Genomic DNA, 18,227 nt, shown 5'->3' with positions numbered 1-18,227 from the left:
TCCGTTTGCATTGAAAGTAAAACATGTATGCAGTTACATACATGATGATTCAAACAACGTTTATCTTACACATATCCGTTAGAATATTAATCGGAAGTATAATTTGCCTTTCTTAAAGTAAACTTTATTGACACCTTGCTCTTCCGGAAATCAACAAAACGGTGCTGTATACATGTGTATCTTATTTATCATGTTTATTAAAAGTAGTATGCTTTTGTATTACATTAACAGTTCTGATCAAAGATATCGCATGCCGATCATTACTTTAAAAAGAATACTTGTATAGAAATATTGTCATGAATGATCCGCCATTACCTTGACAGGAATGACGGAAAGGGGAAAACTCTACTCTCCACCTGTTTTCGATGAGTTATGATTATTTCATCAGTTCTAATTTAATGCGTTGAATCTAATTTTAGTGCAAAAGATTTATCCTAGTATATTGATTTGATTTTCTTTATTAATATAACTCTGCATGTTTAGTCAGTTTACTTTAGTCAATAATTATTGTATAAAGACTATTTCTAATCTCTGACACTTGTTTTATTTTCGAGATTAGTTACATTCAGGAGTACATGTATAACATCAACGTATAAATCTATACAGACGAATAGTCAATAATTGTAAACTGACCGTTTATGAAAAACTTCGAGAGAATATTCCTTACATTTCAACATTTCACTTGATTCGTGGATCGATGAAACTGTTTTTCAGACTCTTATTTACGCTTATTAGTAATGTATTGCATCAAGAAATCCTACTCTTTTTTGCATGAATTTTCGGTAGGTATGCAGACTTATTCTCCCTAGATAAATCTTAATTCCCAAGGGCGACGCCCGAAAGAAATATGAATTTCTGGGGAAATAAATCATACCTCCGGAAAATTCATGCAATAAAGAATAGGATTTTCTTTCTTTGATAGTTTTCTGATTTTAAAGGCATTTAAAACTATTTTTTTTTAGAATTGATAAGTTGATGCGTCGTATGCTCATCCTCGAGATTTTTCATATGAATGGAATGAAAACATAATAATATTATGTTAACATAATATAATAATTATATAATGTTAACATGATATTTGACGATTACGATGTTAGGAAAATATGAAGTTGTATTGCCCTGCATATCACGTGATAGTCTAGACCCAATCAGTAGAATTATTATAATAAGGTAAAATAATGAATTTTATTATCAAGATAAACAAAATCTTGAAACCAATTTCGAAGTGCGAAGATCAGTAGAGCTACGATTCTTCTAATTAAACCAGCATTGACAATCAGTACTACCAAAACTTTATGAATCTGCACTTTGATTATTTATATTTGTAGTTCATTGACCGTCAGTCTAAAGTGTCAATTCTTTATTCATTGTCACACTCACAAGGAGGTGTATTACATGCTGTATATCCAATAATCATTATCATTAATTGAATGTGCAAGCCATAAATGAAATCCATTAAAATTTGTTAGAATTGGTTCAAATTGTGGACATTGTGCATCTCATTTACATTGTAAATCTAAATATTAGACACACAGAGGACAACATGACGGACAGCCTTGGTTAAAAAAAATTAAGCGTACATATTTACGAATTACACAAAACACAAAATGTTCCTCTGCAAAAAAAACAAACTAACAAAAAACATAGATCATTACTGTAATAAAATGATGGATAAATATACACTCACTTTTTCTGATCACGTAGACTACCGGAATGCATAGAAGGCTAAAAGGAATAGACACACCCAAAATGATTGCGAGTGTGGTAACGTCGATTGAAATATTGCTCTGTAAAGGTTGTCTGCAATTTAGATTAAAAAAACATATTATTTAAGTAATAAAATGTTCTAGGTCTATTGCAGACCTCTCGGTCTGCATTCAAAAACGTAAGGTCTAAATCTTTAAAGGGCATAAGCTTAAAATGTCTGAATTTATGAGGAAAGATTCAATTTTTTTTAAGATTCTATACCTATAAAATGTCATGTTGTGAATTTTGAATTTACCGGGTGGCAGTAAATACAAAATTCACAACATGACAACGTCATGTTGTGAATTTTGTATTTACTGCCACCGTCATGTTGTGAATTTTGTATTTACTGCCACCCGGTAAATTCAAAATTCACAACATGACAAAAATAACACATTTTGCAAATAAACTATACAATGCCTGCACCAGAGTAACTGCGTAAACCTTTGGTATTTCAATATGTGTGAGATGATGTTCGTAAGCTATAACTGAATTTTAAATGATGAATAATTATTGTTAAGTTCAACAAAAACCTACTTTCATTTACAATAAACAAGTCCAAAATAGCAAAAATGAGAGGAAGGTGGTGGACACGCTTTGGCGGATGCAAGTCAGGGGTAGTTTTCATCGAAATGAAAATACATACTTGCAATAAAATAATATTGAATGAACACTTAAAGAACGAATATAATTAGAGGTAACTTTTTAGAGTATTCAAAGTTAAGATTTGAAAAATGTTGACATGCGCCGATCTAGGGGGAGGGGAGGTCGGGGGGGGGGGTTGGTTAAATTTACATTATAAAATTACCAAAAGTATGTCTCAGAACCCCCCCCCCCCCCCCCGGCCAACTCAAATAACAATCGGACCCCCACCCCCTCCCCTGAAAAAGATTCTGGATCAGCGCATGTTTAAACAAATTAAATAAGCCAATTCGTTTCTTGAATGTGCGATTTTAGTTCTGATTGATAGAACGGTCTCTGGTGGGAGAATGGGGTAGAATTAACTTTCGAAATCGGGGTAACCAAAATCGTGGTTGATTATTGGACGTCATGACAGTGTAGGGCGAGTTAAATGGAAATGGCCACGATTTTGGTCATATCTTTTTTTTCTATTTATATTATTTACAATGCTTTAGAAATGCATTCTAATGATAAAATGAATTTTTTGAGTCATTCGTGGAGTTATAATCAAGATCCGATTCTTTGTCATGTAAACAAAGCTCGTGCCCTGTTTTTGTTTAAATTTGTTCAATATACCAGTAAAAAATCTTTTACAACCTGATTTGTCTGTCTTTTTTTATTTTAAGCATAATTAAACAGTTTCTAACGTTTATATTCATTTTAGGTCTAAAATTGGATTTTTCACTTCAACATTCAAAATGTAAACAAACACTTTGTATACATATTAAAGAATTTTAAGTAGTATAATTCGCTTATAACTCAACGAATAACACTCAAATTTTGAATGCCTATTAAGAATGCCTTATTGAAGCATGGTAAGAATAAAAGTCGGAAAAATAATTTTTGACCAAAATCGTGACCATGCCCCTTTAACCATCGCGTGGATTATATAGATCTGAAAACTTTAAAAGATGAAAACAAATATGCCCTCACTAGAGATTATATAGATTTGAAAACTTTAAAATTTGAAAACAAATATGCCCTCACTAGAGTTATTTTTTATTTCATACATCTTTATGTCACAACAAATTAGTAGAAAGCCTTAGACATTAATTTGTAAACAATGAAAACATTTGTTTTGCATAAAACGGAGAAGTTGAATAAATTGGGTGGGGGTGACTATTTTTTTTTAACTATCTCTCATCTGTTTTTTTTTTTTATTTTGGACAGTGATAAAAATGATAATGTAATTTGACCTAAAGAGCAAAAGCTAAAGCCCTACTTACTAGTTTGAAGTAAAATTAAAAAAAAAGTTTTTTCCAACTTTGCAACAAAAATTAAAGAATTAGGGCCACGTACATATACATGTATATACCATCAATGTTAGCTTAGATATGTCACCCATATCCGCTCCTCTACGTATCATACATGATTGTTTTGTTAATATTAAATAGGTGGCTGAGAAAGCAACTACGAACAATTCGGAAACAGTATATACAACAATAAACAAAAATATATGGTTCAACATATTAACATTGTACAATTATAATATGTAACGTGTAAATTCCCGCGTGTGTAGGGGATATCATCTAGTGTGTTTAAAGAAATTAGTAAAAAAAAAATGCAAATTTAACTTATATTTTGTACACATACTTTATCATTACTTAAAAAGACATATTTTCCCATTTAACCTTAGAGCTTTGCATTCAAGCAGACGCTTTCTCTAGGCAAAGTTTTAAGTCGTTTTTAAAAATGTACATATACAAAGCGTCTGGATGACCAATAATAGCTTATAATACAGTCACATAACTCTGCATAAACAAACGGTTACTTAACTAACCGACCGTCCTCTGATTGTAAAAATTAAATTAAATATTGAACCTGAAGCGGTCTTACCTTTTGCAACTAGGCTCAGCAGAGAAACACCCATTTTCAATTTCCATACAACTCGGATCTGTAGAAATTTTCAATAATATTAATTTAAAATTCATGACATTTCTTTGTATACAAATAGAAAAGTTTTAACCAATCAGAGAACTATAAAATCGAATGATTGATACTGAACACCATGGTACATATACTAGTAGATGAATCTGTAGCAGGGAACATAAATTAATTACCGTAGTATTCAAGTACCATAATACAGGAAAAGAGGATATATCTTGGCGTCATGGTTTACGATAGTCTTACACTAAACGCTATCCCTAATGATTGTCTAATATTTAGTTAACACTTTTGAAACTATACAACTTTTTAACCTGGGCGTCTTATGTTTCCGATACTACATTTAGTTGTGGGATTTATCGACAATTTCTTTTTAATAATCATAGTTACGCATAATATGACACAACCTCTCGAATGTATTCTACAATATTTTCAATTGTTTCCTTAGGCTTTTTCTTCCCCACACATATCGTTTTAATTAATTATCTAGTTTTCCCCTTAACTCCATTCATTACATGATTATTACAATTCTGTCATTTATAGGATAATCAATAACTTTTTTTCTTCTTCTTCAAAATATGCTTAATTTATAGCGCTCCTAGGCTAAGAAAAACTTTACAAAGTCATATGATAAGCAAATCAATAAGTCATCGGATGTCTATTTGACTGAAGGATAAGCATTTTTAGATACTATGATACATGTATTATATTTGGGATTCTAGAATTTTAGTAGATTTTATTATATTATTGCTTAAAGTTTACACTGTATAAGTTCAGGAAAGAAATGCAAATGTTATTTTCATTTATGTAATTTGAGCCGAATTCTTGCGGGAGTCAAACACGCACTTGCACCATTACCGAGCCGAGATCCTATGATTGTACCCCCCCCCCCCCAAAAAAAAAAGAGTAATAATTGTTCCATGATTGACCATACAGTTGTCTAAACTATTTTTAACACTGACCGTCTTAAGATAATTTACATATATGTACATAAAATCGTATTTATTTAAAACGAGAGAGAGAGAGAGAGGGGCTACATTCTTGCAGTAAGCCCCGCAGTGTAGCCTAAATCCCAGACCCGGAGTAATGAATTTCACAATATTGATAGAGGGTTTCGTGGACATCATAACCATCAATTTTGTTTTTCTCAATATATTAATTGAAGTAAATGAAGAGGTGATCTAAGATTCGATTTTTTTATATGGCCATATTGATCCGGCCCTAGGGCCTAAAGCTTGATACAGGTGCCACGAATTTCACAATTTTAGTAGGGAACTTTATGGACATCATAACAATTCATTTACGTTTTTTCCCACATCGAAGATTTTTAAAACGTTGCCTTTTTGCATATTTGGCCCCACTCATGAGGCCCCAGCGATGGTAAGATTATGACATAATTATTTACAATTATGATTTAGTTTATCCTAGGCGTACTTAAAGTGACTTGGACATGATATGACTTAAAATTGTTCCATTTTCAATGTTTATACTGATAAATATAGAAGTTTGTAATGTTATGTCAAAATTTGAAACTCAAATATCAAGTTATAAGCAAGATACAGAGTTCATAATTCTTTGTTTTGTAAACAAAGCTCGAATATTGTCATTTTTTACATATTCGTTTTATTGGTATAAATATTAATCAAATGTAACTTTTTTTTTGTTGATAATAGTATTTAAGAAGATATTGAAATAGTTTAAATTGTTTTTTACATGTCATTTTGTCTAAGAAATGGTAATTCTCTACATTTCATTTTTTGTAAACAACTATAGGACTCGAGCTTTGTTTACATAACTATCAATTATTACCTCTCTATCTCGCTTATAACTTTACTTTAACATTTAATATTTTGGTCAATCTTTTAAAATCATCAATAAACCATTTAATACATAAAAAATAAAACTGTTGATCTTAAATTGTGTTCATGTCCCTTTAAAACCAAAAATTGTAGCAATGGACCATTTAGCTTTCAGAAAGAGCTGCTAACGACGACGGGCCAATACCGATTGCAAAATGTCCCCTGAGCTACTCAGGTAACCTAAAAACTAAAAAAGTTATTTTTTTTCCATATGCCTACTGGAACAGCTGTAGATGTTTTGAATTTTTTAAAGAATGGCATTACAATGAAAAAAATAAATACGATTTAAAGTATATGAAGATCGTTTACTCACGAATATATGTTTCAGATGAGAGGTAACCCAATTCAGGGCATCCATTTGTAAATTTACGGCAATTGTATGAATTTACTCTGGAAAAACGTTTGACCAGATACAAACACAGATCTAAAACGAAATAAAACAGCATGGAATGAATTAATTATCTTAATGAATGTAAGCAAAATGCATATTTATTTATACCAACAAAAGTGTTACTATCAATGTTCCATACCTTTTTGAACAAATATTCGTGGATATATGTAACAGAATTCTAACAGCTCAGTAAAGTTTTCGTTTGGTGTACACATGTATCCATTACTCTCCGTGCAGTTGATAAAAGAGGACCTGTTTTTCCACTCTGCTTGATTTCCAGGGCATTCTTTTGTTGAAAACACCGGAAACGCATAGCCTTCAAGCTTTCTCTGAATAATATCCAAATTTCTTTACAAATGTTTATAATCTCACAATGATTCTATAAATTTGCAATGGACTATATTTAAAGAGGAATCGATAAAATAATCAAAAATTGGATCGTCACATCAGACCACATGTAAATTACCTTCAAAATATATGACATACATACCTTTGCGCTCTGATAAACTTTTAAATAACTTGGTACATGTATCAGGTCTATATGCTAGATTATTTTTAAATCACCTCTGAAAACTGCAATCATTTATTACTTTGGTTAATTAGGTAAGCAACTGCCTTGCTATCGATATCAAAACATTTAAACATATGCTAACTATTACAATAATTAAGTGTATGATGGTCAATCTTATGTAAAAAAAAATGTTATAGGTCCTTATATGGCCTAACAAAAAAGTTTAACCCAGCTAAAAAAATTGACCTGAAAGGATTTTTCAACATTGAACATTGAAACTAAAGGTGTTAAAAAGACCCTAGTTTGATGAAAATTGACCCACATCGTAGAATTTTAATCGGCAAACCGGGTTTTAACGAGGCCGAGTACAGAACGAGTACGCACGCTTTCGCGCAGCGTTTCATTTGTATTGTGACGTCATCTTTTTGCTTGGTTAACGCCATGGGGTGATAGTTTCAACTGCAGATATTCAGCGAAATTTGTTGAAAATGGCTCGTTTAATGCGTAAAATTAATGTTATATTGTGGAATAAACATAAATGTCTCGAAGTATAAGCTATATTTGGGCTCGGGTCGGAAACGTGAAGAGGGTTCAGCAGTCTTAACTCTCTGTCACGTTTTCTTAACCCGCCTAAATATAGCTTAATTCATATATTTCAAGACACTAACCATGTATTTTATATTAATGACCCTTAATATGTGATGTTATATATTTTTTTATTACTTAAATATGTCTGAATGCTGTAATAGTACTGTAAAGAGCACCTTTTCCGCCTTTGTCAAGTAAAAAATAGCCATTATCTGACAAATCTGGGAAATTGGGCATACAAAAATCAACTTTGATAAGACCCCTGGAACAAACCAGGAGGTAAAAGTTTTTTTTTATTTGACCATTTGATGCCTTTTAGCAATAACTTTAATATGTAGAACAGAAAAAGAAATCCCTAGGGCAGAAGTTTAAAAAAATGTGCAAAATTGATACATTTCAAGCGAAATCCCATAGGGTCCTATGTTAAAGATTAACAAACTTTGAGATGACCCCCTAAACAAACGGTGTGGTAAATGTCTTATTTTTTAATCTTAAAATAATAATTGTATCAGTAGAAATTCTTGTAAAAAATTTCATTAAAAAATCTAGGGCAGAACAAATTAGACCCGGCCTCGTTAATTTAACAACAAGGAAACACGTAATACAACCTTATATTTATATGTTTGATATATTGAATTTAAAATAGTATACTGCATTCCTATTCAACCTTCAGATAACTATAATTTAAAGGTTTATATGTAATTGAAGCATCTTCATTTCTAAACAAGTAGCATCTCGTAAACGCTAAACATTAATGACTAGGCCTTTGATTATCAATATGAATCCCTCGAACATGCATTAACTATCGTGAATATGTAGTGTATATCTAAAATCGCTAGGTTTTGTGATATTAATGTTTCAAAAATAATGTCTTTAATAAGAATACCTTTTTATTGTTTTACAAGGTTACACAAAAAGATGTACCATTCCGTCCAGAAATACTTTTGTTTCACAAACTTGCTGTAAAGGTGTAAATCCAAGTTTTACAATGCATAATACTTTTTAAGTTTGTACTCATGCTTACTCATTTTTACGTTGTAAATTTTCCCGTTGGTTTTAAATACAAAATTTACTTTATACTTTGTAATATACTGTTGATTCCATTTTTACATATATATGTACATCCAATAAATATATCTAAACTATTTTTTTTTACTTTTTTTATTCATATTTTCTCATTTTATTTACAGAGAAAGAGAAAAGTTTTTGGCAGTCATTTTGCCAATAGTTCATTTCCAAAAAAAATGAAATTGTATACAGTCATGTGTTTTTCGGAATCGTTAGTGGTTTAAGAAATAAGGTTCATGTAACTTTATATATCCATCTTGAAAATCGGTATTTTTAGTTGCTTATGTTGTTGTAAAAATGTGCTATTCCGATAATTTTCCATGTTTCTCTAAACACGTGACATTGTATGTTTGAACAGGAATTTCAAAAATCGTGGATTTATAGCGTTAAAATTTTGAAATTATGACCCCTGGGTAAATGGCTAGCTGTAAAGGGTGTTAGAGGAAGTAGGAGAAGGGCTCTAGTAGTCATATAGTAAAAAAGCAAAACTGATAAAAGAGACACTATTTACTTTGGGGAAGTGGCTGGCAAAGTGAGTACATGAATGCATTTGATTTTTACTTTTGAAATTATTTGCTTTAAATAGTTTTTTTTTAATTTACCTATCATTAAAACAAAACTAGCAATTAAATTGACCTGTTGATGGATTCAATCATAAAATTTATAAGAAAAATGATATGAAAATCTATTTCATTACTTAAAGTAAATACTTTTTTTAAGCTGAGGATATTGGAACGCTGCATGAACAAGGAGAAATACTAGATTATGTTAAGAAGTACTATGAAAAATTATATGCAAGTGTGGATACAAATTTGGTAAAGATTGATTTAGATAATATTATTTCTAATTACAATTCACCCAAGTTAGAAAAGGAGTTGTCAAATGGTTTAGAAGAGGCTTTCTTAGAAAAAGAGGTATTGAATGTCATAAAACATATGAAGAACAACAAATCTCCTGGAAGTGATGGGTACACTGCTGAATTTTTTAAATTTTTTTGGAAAGATATTAAAAATTTTGTTGTACGAGCCATTAACTGTATATTTCTGAGGAAGGAACTCCCCATCTCACAGAGGCTTGGAATTATTTCATGCTTGCCTAAAGGTGATAAACCTAGACAGTTTTTAAAAAACTGGGGACCAATCACTCTTTTGAATGTTTTGTATAAGATTATTTCAGGGTGTGTTAGTTTCAGAATCAGGAAAGTTTTGGATTATTTAATATCTGATACACAGTCTGGATTTATCAAGGGAAGGTACATTGGAGAGAATACTAGATTTATATTTGACCTTTTATCTTATACTGAGTTCAAAAACATACCTGGTCTTTTAGTACTTATAGATTTTGAAAAGGCGTTTGATTCTATGTCGTGGTCATTCATATACCAAGTCCTTAAATATTTTGGCTTCGGGGAGAATATTATTCAGTGGATTAAGATTTTAAATACAAACTTCCATGCTGCTATTTTACAGTGCGGCCATTTATCACAACAGTTTGTTGTACAAAGGGGATGTAGGCAAGGAGACCCTGTTGCTCCATATTTATTCATCATGTGTGCAGAAATCCTAGCAATAATGATTAAACAAAACAAAGACATTAAAGGTATATTTATTAACGATAATGAACATAAGATATCACAATATGCAGATGACACTTCACTAGCCCTTGATGGTTCACCCAAATCTCTTTTTGCAGCTCTAGAAACCATAGAATTTTTTTCTAGTTTTTCTGGTCTTAAAATAAATACATCTAAGACAAAGATTATTTGGATTGGATCAAAAAAAATTTCAGATCAGGTCTATCATCACACAAGATGGAAATTGGATTGGGGGTCAACAACATTTAACGCTTTAGGAATTCAGTTCTCGGTAGATCTTCATAATATTGTCGATATTAATTATAATTTACTAATTCCAAAAAATATAGCTATGGTCCAGCAATGGAAACGACGAGTTCTTACTCCCATTGGTAGAATTACTGTTATTAAAAGTTTGCTCATTCCAAAACTAAATCATTTATTCATATCACTACCAAATCCAAAGAAAGAAACAATTTCATACCTTAACAAAACTATTTTTGAATTTTTGTGGAAATCTAAGATTGATAAAGTTAAGAGGTCAGTCATTACTCAGGACTATTCGTCAGGAGGGTTAAAAATGGTTGACGTTAACAATTTTATAACATCTCTTAAGTGTTCTTGGATTAAAAGGCTTACAAAAGCACACAAACCTTGGATGGATTTTTTATTTACCATTTATGGAAATGATTTTTTACAGAAATTGTTTGATTTTGGTGATAGTTTTGTAATTGAATGCTTACACAAGGTAAACAATGATTTTTGGAAAGATGTGTTAAATTCATGGTTATGTTTTATTACTACCTATAAGAATCACCCAAAGGTAAAAGATAATTTTTTAAATACTCCAGTGTGGTATAACTCAAATATACACATAGCAAATAAATATGTTTTTATTAAAGCCTGGTACAAGACCGGTGTAAAGGTTATTCAAGATTTTTATGATGAAAATTGTAATTTTTTAGATATTGAGGAATTTAAATGTAAATACAGTCTCAAGGTTCTATGTACAATGCAATACAATAGTGTAAAAACAGCAATTTTTAAGTTTTTCAAAATGTCTAATATTGACAGGACTTCTGTTAAAAGAAATCCTAATCCATGTATACCATTTTTTTCCAAACAGTTATACCCCATGAAAAGTGTACAAAAATTATTTATAATGTTTTGAATGAAAATGTACCGGTAGTTGTTCCAATTGCTGTAACCAAATGGAAAACAGATCTAACGGATTATAATGTTGAAGATCTTACTATATGTGACATTTTTAAGATTTGTTTTAATACTACCAAAGATTCTTCTGTACAATGGCTTCAATTTAGAATTTTACACAAAATTCTTCCAGTTGGTTTCTACCTTAAAAAAATTAATGTCAAAACTACTGACATATGTGGGTTCTGTAAAAGTAATGTTGAAACTATTATACATGTTTTTATTTCTTGTGAAAAAAATACATACCCTGTGGAGTGAACTTAGTTTATACATTTACAGAAAGACCTCTGAAAGAGTCGGATTTAATATGTCTAATATTATACTTGGCCAACTTCCATTGTCGTTTCATAACAAAGTCATTAATTTTATAATTCTTTATATGAAACAATATATATTGTGTTGTCTTATGTCAAATAAGATTCCATGTTTAATTGGTTTCCTTTGTCATTTAAAACTAAAATACAATATTGAAAGATATGCTGCAGTACAAACTTGTAAATTACAATATTTTGAAAAATTATGGGATAGTTGGAAATGTATCTTTGATGCTGACATCTAATATATTTTCATTATGACTATTTTTTCTATTTCTGTTTTGTCACTTAAACTTTCTTTTTTTTCTTTTTTCTTTTTATGTAGGCAAGTAACCACTAAATAATACATTTAGGTGTTTTTTCATAAGTGTGGGTGTGTATGTGTGTGTGACTGAATGTCTTTTCTGTATGTTTGTTCCTTGAAAAAGAAATAAATTATAAAAAAAAAAAATACTTTTTTTAGGAATTTCAACGAAAGTGTTTTGAAACAAAAATGAACAATACCCCTACTACAGTACATGGACTTTTCTTTATTAATAACAATAACGCGAAATGAAATTCTAGCTAAATTGCTGATGGGGAGGAGTCTTTAATCAAGATTGATTATGAGACTTGATGTGAGAAGGAAGGTGGAGTTGAAACAGAAGTGCGTGAAAGGAGAAAGGGTATGTTGCGTGCATTTTAACAACGACAGATTACCATCAGAGTCAGTGAACACCTGGAACTATTATGGCTTGAATTGGACCCGTATCATACTCTTTTGAAGTTGCATAAAGAGGCAAATGGAAACGTGGCGCTTATTACATAAGCCGATCAAAAATACCGATTTAGCAAGACAAAGATACACAGAATTAAGAAATATGACACACACTTGTACTAGTATGGTACAAATGGACTGTTTCAAAGTGAGAAGAATTAACAAGAATGTTCTCAATACGTTAAAAATTCAGTCGGGTACCTAGTGCAATGTATCATCTTTTACAGAATATGTAGGTATTATTAAAAAGGATATTAAAATAACAACCAGTTTAGAAATTCTCGTTTCTGGTTATAAGCTGCTGGGATAAAGAAACGACACTACAATGTACATGTTTCAAAATCATTTGCATGGATGTAATCTTTCATATATAGAAGTGTTTATTTGTTATTATGTGCATACAAGTACTTATATTGCTTTCTTGTTTCGAATATAAAAAGCTATGTTAAATAGATCAAAATAATCTTCTCCAGTTACAGAGACAGACCTAAATTAACACATGCACCGATAGGGTTGCACGGAATCAAGGTCACGTTTTTGGGCAAAGCAGTTTCAAACAACAGAATAAGTCAACGGTTCTATGATGAACACCCATGTTAAAACAGACATACATTTATAAATTATGCGCATTAAATTTACTGTTTTTTCTTAAACTACCACCACAGTTTTTTTTATCTCCGTATATACTTTTAAAGTATAGCTAACTCTGTAATGTAAAAGTAAGAACATCATTCAAGATTCACTGCATCGGATATTTCATCCTACCGAGCACAATAGATTTGAAAAACATTTGAAAAAAACACCACAGCCAGTCAACAGGTAAGGAATATCTAATGAGCAACACAACATACTGTAGGTTAAACTGAAAGCAGCCAATCGTAACTTTTTTTTATCTTGAATGGTTTAAACAGATACTACGGTAGCAGTTCAGAAACGATTGTATAAAATATCGAGACAAAGTATTTTTTTTAGAGTTCACTTAAGATGCAATCATTAAACTGTTACATTTCTTTTCGTAGCTAATGGTCGCATTCGACTTTTTTTTAGATGAAAATACTTTACTACATTTACTCTTGCTTTAGATATAATTCCAGACTTTCTGTATGGTAAGTTGTTAACAACATGTATTTTTATTAACCAAAAAGACATGAAAAGAAATTTGTTTCTTTGCATTTCTTTTATGCTTTGCACTACTTCAGACATCAACTATTAAAGCAACATGTGTGTGTAAATTTACTCAGTGTCATTAAAATAATATCAATAACGCAGAGCATGAACATTAAATATGATATGATCATAAAAATAATGATACTTTGATCACTATTCCTCCAGATTGAAACAAATCACAACTCAGATAAAATATTTAAATTCAAACTGGGTACTTACACACTCGAGAAGCAGAAGAAGAGAAACCAAACATGTTCCAAAGAGCAAAAAACACAATTGTGTTTGCACAACCATTGTATTTCCTCTGCAAAACTAGCACCTTCACTTGAACCTAGTCCTTGAGCGGTAGCGGGCTAAAGGACAACGCCTCTCCTTTAATGCGCATATCTGAAACCAAATATGGTTTTAAAATAGACCATACCTCATGGCTTTAGTTTTGGTTACAGAATTCAAAGCAACAAAAGGAAAGTTACACATAACTGGGATGTTTTCTGAAATATTGTGTCAATGATGAATACATATTAAATGATTACCAAATATAAATGCACGTGTCAGTAATTATTTCTGATATACTTTACCTGGTAAAATATTATGTAAAGAACAGATGTTTATCTGAATTGTATCTAGTCACGATCTAAGAAAAATGTTTACCCTTGGTACTGTGTATTTTCGTTAATGCACAATGTATGAATTAGCATATGGCTATTCATCCAATGTAATGTACAGTGGAGCCTCAGTTATCTGGACGCTTCCGTTCCCAAGTCCAATCGTCCGGATAGGTGAAGCGTCCGGATAACTGAAATATGTCTATCGTTGTCATGAATGATAATGTATTTGTATACAATGGCTCCTAGTGTTGATACTAGGTTTTTTTTGCCTTCCATATGATATATCACAGATACTAGAGTTGTCTGTTGATATGAACGTTTTTAGATACTAGCTAAATTCTATGTGTCTAAGTGTGATACGTGTGTGATACACTGTTCTTTTCAATTTTTGAAAGTGATTTGGGAAGTCAGTGTGTTTATACAAGCTACTCATGAGGGTCTAGCACGTAAAAAGATGTGAAACTTCATTCACAGGGGTAATCTTTTGTACTGAGTACGGTATCATCAAATTTTACCGTCCGATTAAATGAAGCAAGATAAGTAGTAAATCAATGTTTTGTAGTAAAAACAGACCGTACAGATCCGGTACGCGGAATTCCGGATAAATGAGACAAAAAAGCGTATCAAAAAAGCTGTTCCCTCCAAAAAATCATTCGTAAACTGAAGCGTCCGGTCATCTGGCGTCCGGATATCTGAGGTCACACTGTATATGACAGTGAAAACGTGTTTAAAATACCCAACCAGCCATTTCTGTATGGATTATGAAAAGCTGGCCATTTTGTAAATTTGGGGACATATGATAATGCATTCTAAATTTTTACGGTTTTTATTCAGTAATGTCACGTTTTCTTTTGTTCAGCGTTCAAGTTGTTGAGAAATGTGTGTCAGTGTGCACAACGGCATTCATCCTAATCACACACAATGTCGAGAAGCATTGAATTTCACCATTACGCTTTTTTCTCATGCGCCACACAAAAATATACAGAAGAAAATTGTGAGGTTATGGAAAATAACAACACAGAGGTTTTTTCAGTGTTAAATTGCAACACGTCATTCAACCAGTCTAAAAAAAATCCAAATATTGTCAAGTAAATCAGTAGATATGTAATGAATAAATTTAAAAAAAAACCCAGTAAAACTTAAAAAATTTACTTTATTTCTTTACCGGAATTCAAATAGATATTTAGGATTAAGTCTGGTGATTAATGGTGAATTGAACAAACCTTTTAATGGGCGTGTATAAAATAATAATAATTTGTTAATTTGTTTGATTATGTCATTTTCACATCTAGTCAGCACATGCTGTTAAACTATATTTACAGTCAATGTGTTTTTACATGCTGTTTAACATCTAACAATACCAAAATCAAGCTGATAATAAAACAAAAAGGATTACGGCTCAATATCTTAGTTGCATATGATGCATATAGTACAATAGTATGCCAAGCCGTTCTACTATACTCACCATTCTGCTAGTAAGGAAAGAAACACTTTTAAAAATTTGCCTGAACAGTAAGAAATAGTGTAATTGATGGTTGAGGATTTGCGAGCAATTTTTGTGCTGTTGACAAAACGACATTCATTCATATCTGCTTCATTCTATTGCTTTGTTTGAATGCAAACGTATTGTACTTCTCATCTTTAGTTATAACTTTATATGACAATTTTTGAATAAAGATGTAATTAAGATAGGATGCACCTGTTGTCATTAACTTCAAAGTTCTATATGTGTTCCTTTATCAATTAAAATCACAGGTTATATCACAGAAACCCTTTATCTTACTTGTCGGGTATATAAAAAAGTACAATTATATTTGTTTAAACATCAACTTTGATAAGCAGGCTAGATGTATAAACAAGTCCATGTACAACAAATAACCAATCATGTCAATCTGAAAAATTGAATATGGCCTACAATATCCGTGCTATTAATAAGGGCGTAGATGCAGTCGAATGTTTATGCATATTTTAATATATTACAAGTTCACTCTCTTAAAAGGAATACATTTTTATGTTCCCAAGACAGAAAATACATACGTAGTTATATTTAGTTTTTAATTTTTTTTTCTACAAAATATGCAAGTAATGCTGAATGGGATTTTAAAATTTCCCATATTTTCCCAATAAAACATGATATACAAGTTATACAAAAGAAATCTTTCTACATCATTTACGATCTTTTGTATGTCTGGGCGTTTTATGGTTTCTTATAAAGAAGAACGGACAATTTCACATCATAACACCAAATTTAAACCTGACATGCTTTGTACAAATATAGTGGTTTTAAATACGTTCTACTGAAATGAAAAGAAGACTGTGCATTAGTTTTATAGCGATGTGTTTTTATTAGACATTCGCTGCTCTTTATTTAAGAATGGATGTTTTGCACTCATCTTAATTTTTTTAAAAACCAACCTTAACCTAATTTCGTGTGCAAGTTTACGAAAACATTTTTTTAGATATATCTTTTTAGATTATCGTTTTTTGACATTAGAACATTTTCAGCTTTTTGTTTATGTAGCAACAAGGACTAAATTGATCAAATTTGATGTGAATTATTTAGAGAAGGAGGTAAACAAAAAAAGTTAAAATAATGACCCCTTCTTCTTACAATTTGGGTCAAAGTAATTGAATTTAAAAAAAAATGATTATCTAAACATTCATCCGAAAAACGAATAACAAAATTATGATGCCAATGATGTTTAATATCAATTTTTTTTTTACCCTCACAAAGTAAAATGTGAAACAAATGGCTCTTCGTCGGGTGGTTTGTTGTAAGAGTAGGACCCTTGAGCTCATATATGCTCTAATTCCTATAACGACAAGGCATTTAGCAAGCAAGCCAAGGCATGATCAAGATAAGAAGAATTATTCTACTTTAAAATTTTACCATTTTCGGTTCTAGGGTTGAAGTGTTGATATTAGGGTTTAGCTGTGTGGGTAATAAAGTGACTATTCTTTCTTTTGAAATATTCTACTCTAAAATAAGGCATTTATTAAAGGCAAACAATATTCTTCACTACTACTAGACGTATAAAAAGGCAATGTTAGCGCATGGCAATGGTGAACAAAGAGGCATTCTCTAGCTTTGTGAAATCATGGAATCTATGCCAAGGGTACAGGGTCTTTGATAGAGATATGGAGGTATTGAATTGCCACTTGTTATCTATTCGACATGGTTAGGATAAGCATGTAGAATTAAAAAAAATCTTTAAATTTTCCCTTGTGTTCTTGCAAGGGATACATGTATGTGGAGTAGTCATTTAGTTTTTAGTAATCGAACCCAGGTCCATTGTGACTAAACATTACCCCCTGGGATAATGATTTAAACAAGTTGAATCTTCACTACCTGAGGATCCCTTCATTTAAAAAAGCTTTTTTTGCCAAATGGTTTTAAGAAGATTTAAAAAGATGTTAAAAGATTTTTCTCTTTATATTCCTATGTAAAAATTAACCTCCATGGTAGCCCCACTCTACCTCATTTTTGAAACGAACTAGAATCTACACAACATGAGAATGCTTCAACAAAAGCTGCTTCTGGGCAGTTGGTTTTTAAAAGAACATTTGTAAAGATTTTTTTCTTTAAATATCCCCATGTGAATATCGCCCCCCCCCCCACACACACACACACATTGTAGCCAAACCCTAGCCCCAGGAATCACGAATTGTACACAATCTAAGGATGCTTTCACACAAGTTACTTTTTTTCAGCCGATTGGCTCCTGAGAAGAATTGTTTTAAAGATACCAACACATTTTTAATATTTTTTTATTCTCTCTGGACTTGCAACTAACAATTAATTAAAACATGGTAAGGCGTAGCAAATAATCCAAAACAATAAATGCAACTGGTAACTTACAAAAGTAAG

General features: G+C 31.2%; 1 protein-coding gene and 1 long non-coding RNA gene across 2 annotated transcripts in view; both read right to left on the bottom strand.

Annotated features, from left to right (window-relative positions):
- The window catches only part of LOC105334969 (ankyrin repeat domain-containing protein 17), a 776,771-nt gene that overhangs the window by 471,528 nt on the left and 287,016 nt on the right, over nt 1–18,227 (bottom strand). The window lies entirely within an intron of this gene.
- LOC117689960 (uncharacterized) overlaps nt 1,687–18,227 on the bottom strand; it is a 214,881-nt gene continuing 198,340 nt past the window's right edge. The window contains exons 2-6 of the long non-coding RNA XR_010708715.1: nt 13,971–14,138; nt 6,701–6,890; nt 6,484–6,594; nt 4,264–4,321; nt 1,687–1,800 (exon numbers count right to left, since the gene is read on the bottom strand). This is a non-coding gene — a long non-coding RNA (uncharacterized lncRNA). The remainder of the gene's footprint in view (nt 1,801–4,263; nt 4,322–6,483; nt 6,595–6,700; nt 6,891–13,970; nt 14,139–18,227) is intronic.

The sequence above is a fragment of the Magallana gigas genome, chromosome 8, assembly GCF_963853765.1.
Source record: "Magallana gigas chromosome 8, xbMagGiga1.1, whole genome shotgun sequence".
Taxonomy (NCBI): Eukaryota; Metazoa; Mollusca; class Bivalvia; order Ostreida; family Ostreidae; genus Magallana; species Magallana gigas.
This window is presented reverse-complemented; position numbering and strand designations above follow the sequence as displayed.